Below are 10,137 nucleotides of genomic sequence, written 5' to 3'. Positions count from 1 at the left end.
AAGAGTTTCCTGGGTGCCAAGCTGGGTTCTAGTTTGGAATGGCAGGGCTGCAGGCAATTGTAGACATAGTTTTTGTCCTTATCCCTCAGCCTTTCTCCATCTCTGCCTCACTCCTTAATTTCTTTCTTCTTTAAGCCTCCTGTGTGAGTTGTGTCTGCAAAATGCACGATGGATGAAGATGAACAAGACGAGAGCGATGTTAATATTAGCAAGAGAGCTCCCAGTATTTCCAGTCCACCTCATGCAGAAACAGCAGACTCGCTTTCCACAGATTGCGCTCATGCCTTTCTAGCTTGGTATCTTGCCTAACCCTAACTTGAACCCAAGCCACTGAACTGCAATCGACCCTTAACTTGAGAACAAGCCCTAATTTAGTTTCTTGTCATACGTTCCCAAACGCCTGAGGACTAAGGCCACAAGGAAGTTTTCCTCCAACCATAAACTGCCCCATGCCAACCGTCTCTTTAGAGGAGATGAAAACATTCCATAATGTGGATTGTATTTGAAGTGATTTCCTAAGAAAAGATACCCCAGGGTCCAGACCCTGATGAGTCTTCTAGAGCTTGAACAATCTTTCCCACCATATGCTGGTGCTTTCCTGCTCAGGCAGCCAGCACCCCACCCCACCCCCTTTCTCTGTGGTATCATACTAAGCTTTTAGGTTCCCTGGAACCTAAAATCAAATGTTAAAGTCAGTGATGGAGCAGAGTACAGGATGCAGCTCCAAAGTTGAGAGTGTGTGCCTTTCAAATGACGCTTTGACCTTAAGAAGCTTCACAAGCACAGGAAGACACCACTGCTGGGATAGTAACTGATGGATAAAACTTACCCACAAGTAGCCATACTCTTATGTTTGGGGAGAAATATAAGTATTGTGACTTTTTTTATTGTTTCTCAAAAATAATATAATTACTTATATGGCACTTTGAGATTATTATTTCTTTTACTAAAAATGTGGTTAAAGCTATATAATATTCTTGTTATTTATATTTTTATTGAGTACCTAATGTTGCTAAACATTATGCTAAACACTTTGCACAGTGATCATGTAACCATCAGGATCATAAGCCATTGTTGTCACCATTTTATACATGTGAAAACAAAGGCACAGGGAAGTTCACCCAAGGTGAAGTCTAATAAGTAGCTAAGTCAAGATCTGAACAGATAGTCCAGCTTCATATCTCAAGCCATAGCTTTGTAAATTTCTAAGACAGAGAATTCATCCTGAACAATGATCTTCACCTTCTGTGTCACAAAGAAACCATGGGCTTTAGGTAGAGGCTGATTTACATCTCAAGAAAAAGCCAGGAAGACAGTTTTCTTCACTACAGGTATGTGTGAACCATGTTACATGGATTAAAGTTCGGTGCTGCAATTTGAGTCTCTGTTGACTGTTTCATTTGATTTGTTTCATTACTGTAACCCAGAAATACTTATTAAGCATTTTATATGTATCAGGCATTATATAAAAGAATAATAGAAGCATAAATAAAACAAAACTTTCTTCCTGTCTCCCTGGAGGGGTGAACTTTATTAAAAGAGAAGTATTAAGCTAGTGCAATAGTTGAAGATTCCAGAAGTTACCCTTTATTTGACTGAACGAGTCACTTGGAGAACTAATCCGAATGTCTTTTAGCTTGAAGAATAAAAGTGGAGTGGTAGAGTTTCCAAAGGACTTGCCTTGCAAGCATGAGGACCCAAGTTCTATCTCAAGAACCTATGTAAATTATAAAAAAAAAAAAGAAGAAGAAGAAATACTGTATGTGATGGCACATGACTGTAATCCCAATGCTAGGGAGGTAGATACAATTGGATCCCTAGGGCTCATTGGTCAGTCAGCCTATAAGCATACAAGGTTACAGAACATCAAATAGATTGGAACAAAAATAAAATCCTTCTGCCACATAGTAATCAAAATGCTAAATGTACAGAACATCAACAACAACAAGAATATTGAAAGCTACACAGGAAAAAGTCCAAGTAACATACAAAGACACACCTATTAGAATTATATCTGACTTCTCAACAGAGACTCTAAAAGCCAGAATGGCCTGGGAAGCTGTCTTGTAGTTTCTAAGAGACCACAGATACCATCCCCAACTACTACACCCAACAAAACTTTCAATCACTATAGATGGAGAAAACAAGATATTTCATGACAAAACCAAATTTAAACAATATCTATCTACAAATCTAGTCTTACAGAAGATACTAGGAGAAAAACTCCAACCCAAGGCGCTTAACTACACCCAAGAAAATAAAAAAAAAAAAAAAGAATTATTTATTAATTTGCAACTATTACAAATGGTTGCAATGGTGCAAATGAATTCACAGCAGCAAAACCAAAAGAAAAGAAACACACACACACACACACACACACACACACATCATCATCATCATCATCATCATCATCACCAATATCAAAATAACAGGAATTAACAGTTGTTGGTCTTTTATCTCTCAACATCAATGGATTCAATTCCCCCAATAAAAAGATGCCAATTATCAAAATGGTTGTCAAAACTGGATCCATCATTTGGCTGCATACAAGAAACATACCTGAATATCAAAGATAGACATTGCCTCAGAGTAAAGGCCTAGAAAAAGAGTTTCCAAGCAAGTAGACTCAAGAAGAAAGCTGGAATATCCATTCTAAAATAAACTGAAGACTCTCAAAGAGACTTGCATAAATGAAAATAAGAAAAATTCACAATGGAGTACTACTCAGCTATTAAAAACAATGACTTCATGAAATTCACAGGCAAATGGATGGAACTAGAAAATATCAACTTGAGTGAGGTAGCCCAGTCACAAAAGAACACACATGGTATGTACTCACTGATAAGTGGATATTAGGCAAAAAGCTCAGAATACACACTATACAATTCACAGACCATATGATGCTCAAGAAGGAAGACCAAAGTGTGGGTGCTTCAGTCCTATTAGAAGGGAGAACAAAACAATCACGGGAGATAGAAGGTAGGAGGGGCTTGGGAGGAAGAGAGGAGGAGAAGAGGCAAAGGGGGATCAGGATCAGGTATGGGAGGAGATGGGAGGATATGTACAGAGAGTGTAGCAATGGGGCATGGGGAACTGGAGATAGCCACTAGAAAGTCCCAGATGCCAGGTAAGCAAGAGGGTCCCAGGACCCAACAGGGATGAAATTAGCTGAAATGCCCCACAAAGAGGAGAGAGAACCTGTAGAGACCATATAGAGAGGTTAGGCATGGCCCCTGGTTGAGGGATGGGGCCACACACCCATCTACAAAATTTTAACCCAGAATTTCTCCTGTCTAAAAGAAATCCAGGGACAAAGAGTGGAACAGAGATGAAGGAAAGTTCATCCAGAGACTGCTCCACTTGGGGATCCATCCCATATGCAACCACCAAACCCAGACACTATTGCTGATGCTAAGAAGTGCTTGCTGACAGGAGCCTGATACAGCTGTCTCCTGAGAGGCTCTGCTAGAGCATGACCAATACAGATGTGGATATTCATAGCCAACCATTGGACTAAGCATGGGGACCCCAATGGAGGAGTTAGGGAAAGGACTGAGGAGTTAAAGGGGTTTATAACCTCATATGAAGAATAACAATATCAATCAACTAGAAACACACATCCCCAGAGCTCCCAGGGACTAAACCACCAACCAAAGAGTACACATGGAAGAACCCATGACTCCAGCTGCATATGTAGCAAAGGAGGACCTTATCTGGCATCAATGGGATGGGAGGCCCTTGGCCCTGTGAAGGCTCGGTGTCCCAGTATAGGGGAATGCTAGGGCAGTGAAGCAGAAGTGGGTGGGTGGGGGAGCACCCTCATAGAAGCAGGGAGAGGGGGTAAGGGTAAAGGGTTTGCAGTGGGGAAAATGGGAAAGGGGATAACATTTGAAATGTAAATAAATAAAATATCCAATTTAAAAAAGTGGAGAATAACCTTGAGTGCATTGGCACAGATCACCCTGAGTAAAGTAACCTGCTGTTTTATTTTTTAAACCCCATTTTTAATTGATGGTTCTTAAACAGAGCACCAACAGCTCAGGCACTAAGATCAACAATTAATAGATGGGACCTCATAAAACTGAAAAGCTTCCGTAAGATGAAGGACACTCTCAAGGGACAGAACAGTAGCATACAGAATGGGGAAAGACTTTCACCAACTCCACATCTGATAAAGGTCTGGTATCTAAAATATATGAAGAACTCAAGAAACTAGACATCAACAAATCAAATAACCCAATCTAAAAATGGGGTACAGCTCTAAACAGATACTTCTTGACAGAGAAATCTATCATGGCTGAAAAGTACTTAATGAAATATTCAACATCCTTAGTCACCAGGCAATGCAAATGAAAATGATTCTGAGATTCCATCTTAATACTTGTCAGAATGGCTAAGATCCAAAACTCAAGAAACAGGTCATGTGGCCAAGATGTGGAACAGGAGAAACACTCTTCCATTGCTACTGGGAGTGAAGACTTGTACAACCATTTTGTAAGTCAAATTGGTGGTTTCTTAGGAAATTGGGAATAAATCTACATTTAAAACGCAGCCATACCACTCCTGGACATATACTCAAAAGATGCCCCACTATAGCATAAGGACACTTGTGCGACTATTTTCATAGCAAATTTATTTATAATAGCTGGGAACTAGAAATAAGCTAGATGTCCCTAAGCCAAAGAACGGGTAAAGAAATGTGGTACATTTACACAATGGAGTATTACTCAGCCATCAAAACCAATGACATTATGAAATTTTCAGGCAAACAAATAAAAACTCAAAGATCCCTGAGTAAGGTAACCTGTTGTTTTATTATTTTTTAAACCTCATTTTTAATGATGGTTCATAAATGCAGTAACCTCTCTCCTAGCCCACCACCCATCAGTGGTAGTAGAAAAGAAAGGATACAGGGAAGTAGACCTGTTTAGAAATGTTTATTTGGAGCAAATCCCATCTGCATTGTCAGGAAATCAGCAGTTCAGTTCACAGATCACCAGCAGTGGCAGCATGATCCACTCACAAACACTTCCCGGATATACCAGCAGTCTAGCTCAATTGTGTCAGAATAGCAACAACAGTGGTCCAACTTAACAGGAACAGCCAGGCCTCAGTCAAATTGGCATGAGTCAGCAGGAAGGATACAGATCACCAGGAATGCCAGGAAAGGATCTCAGCTGTGCCTCTCTCAACAAAGAGAAGATCAGCCAAGACTTGAGACCAATAAGCGTTATACAGCTAACTCTACCAGCAAGCCCCTCTCACAGTCTGTTGACTCCTGTTTACACCCCCATGCCCTCCATGGTCCTGCCTCTCCACCTGTCTTACCTCAGCACATCAGTCTGTCTCAGCTGATGCCACTCTGCCACTCAGCCAGTCTGAGGAAATGACAAGAAGCTGCAGTACACCACCAGAAGTTTTTTTGGTGCGTTTTTCTCTATGGGGTCCTGACGAATGGAGCTCAACTATGCAATGTAAGGTGGACCAATACATGTGTGTTATTAGCAAAGAATTCGTCATCATGTGTCCTTCTATGTGCTTGCTTGCTACAGCAGAACGTCTTTTTACCTGTGTCTGCTTCAGCAAACGTCCCTTCATGTGTCTGCTTTAGCAAAATATTCTTTCACTTGTGTCTGCTTCAGGAAAAAACTCCTTCATGTGTTTGCCCTAGCAAAACACCATCCAACACAACTGCATTTCCAAAGAACCCTTAAGTTTCCACTTCAGTAATCCCAATCCAGAAAGACAAACATGGTATGTACTCACTTATAAGTGGATATTGGCCATAAAGTACAGAATAAACCATTCTACAATCCACAGACCCAAAGAAGCTAAGAAACAAGAAGTACTTGAGGGGGCTTAGGGTGGGACACACTTGAATCTCTCTGAGAAAGAGAAATAGATTAGACATAGGGGGTGAAAAAAGGGAGGGGGCTGGGTGGGGGAGGTTTGGGGATGGGAACAGGAAGGTTGACTTGGGGGAAGAATAGAGGAAGAGAGAACTGGGAGAGACAACTTGATGGGGAGGCATCTCTGGGATGAGCCAGAAACTTAGAACAGCGGAAACTCCCAAGAGTCTATGAGGGTGATTCTAGCTAAGACTCCTACAATTTATGGGGGCTTATGGGACCTGAACCAGCCATCTCCTATAACTAGGGAAGACTTCTGGTGGAGCGACTGGAACGTCAATCCAGTCACAAAACCTTAGACCCACAATTATCCTGCGTACAAGATTTGCAGGGGTAAAAGATGGAGTAGAATTTGAGGGAAGGACCAACCAATGACCAGCCCAGCTTGAGACCCATGCCGTGAGAGAGAGCTCACTCCTGACACTATTAATGAATTCTTGCTATACTTGCAGGCAGGCACCTAGCATAACTGTCATTAGAGGCTTTACTTAGCATCTGATGGAAACTGATGCAGAGATCCACAGCCAAACCTAAGTGGAGCTTTAGGGAATCCATGGAAGAAGGGGAGGAACTGTTACATATGTAACAGTTGTGCAGCTTGGTCTTCATGTGGGACTCCTAAAGTGGAAACGGGAGCTGTCTCTGACTACACTGCCTGCCTTTTGGATCCCTTTCCCCTAATTGGGCTGCCTCATCTCTAGCCTCAATAGAAGCATATGTGCCTAGGCTTCCTGCGGCTTGATATGCCAAGGCTGGTTGACATCCATGGGAGGCCTCCTCTTTTCTGAGGAAAAGGGGAGAAGGTGTGGATGTCAGGGAGGGGAGAGGAGAGAGGGACTGAGAGGAAAGGAGGGAGGGGAAGCTGAGATCTGGATGTAAAGTAAATAAATAATTTAAATAAGAAAAAAGAAAAAAAGGAAAGAAAAATTCATCTTGCTCCTAGAGATATTGCAGATACGGCTGCTGTGTCACATGTGCATGAGTAGGTGGCAGAGAGGAGAGAGGCTATGTCTATGCTCAGTGTTCTGACCTGTGAACATCTGAATGATCAGTGGCCTAACCTTCCCTGAAAAAACGCAAGCCTGCGATGGCCAACAGTCCAGTGCAGAGAGTGAGCCGGAGACTGGGAGAACCCTCCGTGGGTCTCTGGTCCCCAAATGGGACCAAGACTGAAACAGAGGACCTCCAGATACTCAGAGACCCCTGGTGTCACTAAGAGGAGCAAGTAAGTGGTAGAGAAATGGATGAGAAAGAGAAACAGGTTGTGTACACAATGGAGAGAGAGGCAGAACTGGAGACTCAAGGGTAGTGAGAAACTGCCTGTTGTGAGTTGCTGATGACTCCACCTGGGACCATGGTGGAGTCCTGGCCTGTGCTGCCACCCAGGCTCATATCTGGGTCCATGGCCCCTCAGTAGCAGGGGTCTGTTACCACCAAAGGCCAGGCAGATGTCCCTGGTCTGGGCTGCCATCTGAGGATGTATTGATGTCAGAGAGCTGTGCATAACTGGCCCCATCGCTCACCAGGGCATTGTGGGAGAGCTAGCCCTGGGGATATGAGGGCTGACTAGTCCCTAGTCAGCTGCAGTACTCAGGAAGGGGCGGGGGGAGGGGCTGGGCCTGCCACTCCTTTCCTTTGTGGTGACCTCCATCCCTCCATCCGTTCCTCATCCCTTGCTGTCTATTGCAGGCAGGAGAGCTGGCTCTGGGGTCATGAGAGTGGGAGGACTGGCCATTATCCCTCATCAGTTGCAACACTTGGGAGAGTGAGCCCTGCACCTCACCTGGCCAGCAGGGGTGGTGTTGCATGTGAGCCAGCCCCAAGGGCATGAGAGTGGGAAAGCCAGCAGTCTGGCCAGCCCAGATCCAGGGCTTTCAATTGGCCCACCCTAACATCTAACCCACAGATGAACTGCTGGAGTCCATGAAGGGGCCCATCCTACAGATCCAAAACGACAGAGCCTCCACGATGCAGGAAGCAACAGGATATCCGAGAGTGGGCGTGGCTCGTTTTAGTAGTGGTGTGGAGTCTGGATGTGAGGGCCCAGGGAAGAAGCTACCTGGCTGGCTTCCATCGCCAGCTGAGCACTCGGGTAGGCCAAATGCCTAGTGTCATTGTGACTGTTAGACATTTTTTTGACTCAGGACACACAGGTACTGGGTCGAAAGACTGCAAACTGGAGGCTGGATGCTGTTAATGTTCATTTAACCATTTTGACTGTGCCTAGAAGAAGGACCACGTTGGCACTGTCAGCCTGGAACCATCTGCTTGAAGGGCAAGGGTTCATCTTCCTAAACTTATGAAGGCCATATACAGCTGTTCTGCAAAGCTCATTCCAGGGACAGAAGTGTACGTGCCTTTCCGAGGTGTCCACTGTGCTGTGGGTTCAAAATCGTAGCTACCTTTCTCCCTTTCCTTTCTCTTTATGTTCAGTGGAAATTTAACAGAGCTCCCATCATATGGGAACACGGGGACTTAGAGAAACCAGTCTTGGGAACTGGGAGACATTAGTATCTGGAAGCATCTAGGTAGGTGACAGAACGGAGGCAAATCTGAACAGGAGTGGGAGTGGACAGAGCTTTCTTCTTTAGACCTCAGCTGTGTCCTCACGTCATCCATACCTTATACAGTGCCTGTTAGAAACTAGAGGATATGTACTTCTAGAGTCCCACTTAACAGAGAAAAGGTTTCCATTTCAGACATCTCTGTTAAACACCTTTGAATGTAAACAAAACTATTACTTGAAGAGAGGGAGGGCAGTGAGCTGGTGCCCATGGGTCTTATCTTCACAAAAACATCCTTCCTTCTGCTATCCCAAGGCAAACTGCAGGTGGAGCTCGAATCTCTGCCCTGACTTTTGGCAGTATGCACGAAGTGAGGCCATTGAGGACAAGCTCTGGGAAACTCGTTTGGGCATGCTTTGGTTACAATTTAACATTATCTTGAGCAGAAAATGGTTAAGGTTTTATTGAAAACCCCTTTTGGATTGATGTGTGTCTCTTTCTGAACATTTCTGTCATGGTCTGATAAAAGGAATATTATTGAGTCAGGGCTTGGCAGAGGGAAGTGGTCAACCAAAAAAAAAATATTTTTTTTGTAAGGAGAACAAGGCTTTTTAGAAAACCTTTTCAGACACTCCAAGTCTTCTTTTATGTCTGGTGCTCGTCTCTGGGTCTCTTTCATGTGTTATAACTGGATGTTTTAGTGGTTTTTTTCATCTGAACCATGTCCTACGGCCATCGAGACCCCTTGATGGTCATGCCCCCTTCACAGCTCTATTTTGACATTCCAGAGATAATAAATTTTAGACATTGGATTTCCTGGACTAACCTCTAAGTTACTTAAACTCTTTTCCTTCATAATTTCACTGTCTTACTATATTTCTGGTTATTTTTAAAAGGATTTAATTAAGTGTCCGTGTCTGAGTGTGGGAGTGTGCATGAGTGTAGGTGCCCATGGTGCCACAGGTATTAGATCCCCTAGAGGTGGAATTACAGGTGGTTGAGAGTCACCCACAGGGGTGCTGTGAACTGAACTCAGATCCTCCCCGCCAAACAACACAGACTCTTAACCATGGAGCATCTTCCCAGACTCTTGTCAATAAATTTTTAAAAATTTACAGGAAAGATTTACAGGAAAAAAGGTGTAAGAGAAAGAACTTTCTGGAAACCGTTTGCAAACCATTTGACAAATTGGGTATGTAAACACTTAGGTGTATAGTTTCTACAAATGAGTACCTTTGCCCATAAAACACTAGAAGACCATAAGAATCAGATTAATCCTGCTGTGTTGCTATGGTCAAATTGTTAAACTTGTCAAGTTTTTCCCCACTTTCTTTAATAACTTCTTCCATAGCAAAAAGACCCAGTTCTGATTTCTGTGTCACAGTGTTACTTCTCCCCAGTTTCCCTCAATGTAGTCTTTCCTGTGAGACCTTGAAAAATTCGACCAGTACAAGTTAGTTACTTTGTAGATTTTTCCCTCTGATGTCTTCTCAATTAGCTTCAGATCGTTGATCTTTCAAAGAAAGAATATCATAGGAGAGCCGCTGTGGGCTTCATATTGTCTCCCACTGTGTGGTATAGGACATCTTTTTAATTTTTTTTACTATTATTATTCCTTTGATCATTCGGCTGTAGAAGTATTTTCCTTCTCCGAGGCTCAGAGTCCCCTACTGTCTTGCGCTCTATTCCCCCATACCGCAGCCCTCCTGCAGGGGGCGCCCTTA

At 43.4% G+C, this 10,137-nt stretch overlaps 1 non-coding gene across 1 annotated transcript; it reads left to right on the top strand.

Moving 5' to 3' along the window:
* Positions 1–6,841: 6,841 nt before the first annotated feature.
* On the top strand, positions 6,842–6,973 carry LOC116081326. Its single transcript, XR_004114823.1, has one exon. It is a non-coding gene; the product is annotated as a small nucleolar RNA SNORA17 (small nucleolar RNA).
* The last annotated feature ends 3,164 nt before the right edge of the window (positions 6,974–10,137 follow it).

Source organism: Mastomys coucha, unplaced genomic scaffold (genome assembly GCF_008632895.1).
Source record: "Mastomys coucha isolate ucsf_1 unplaced genomic scaffold, UCSF_Mcou_1 pScaffold6, whole genome shotgun sequence".
Lineage (NCBI taxonomy): Eukaryota > Metazoa > Chordata > Mammalia > Rodentia > Muridae > Mastomys > Mastomys coucha.
This window is presented reverse-complemented; position numbering and strand designations above follow the sequence as displayed.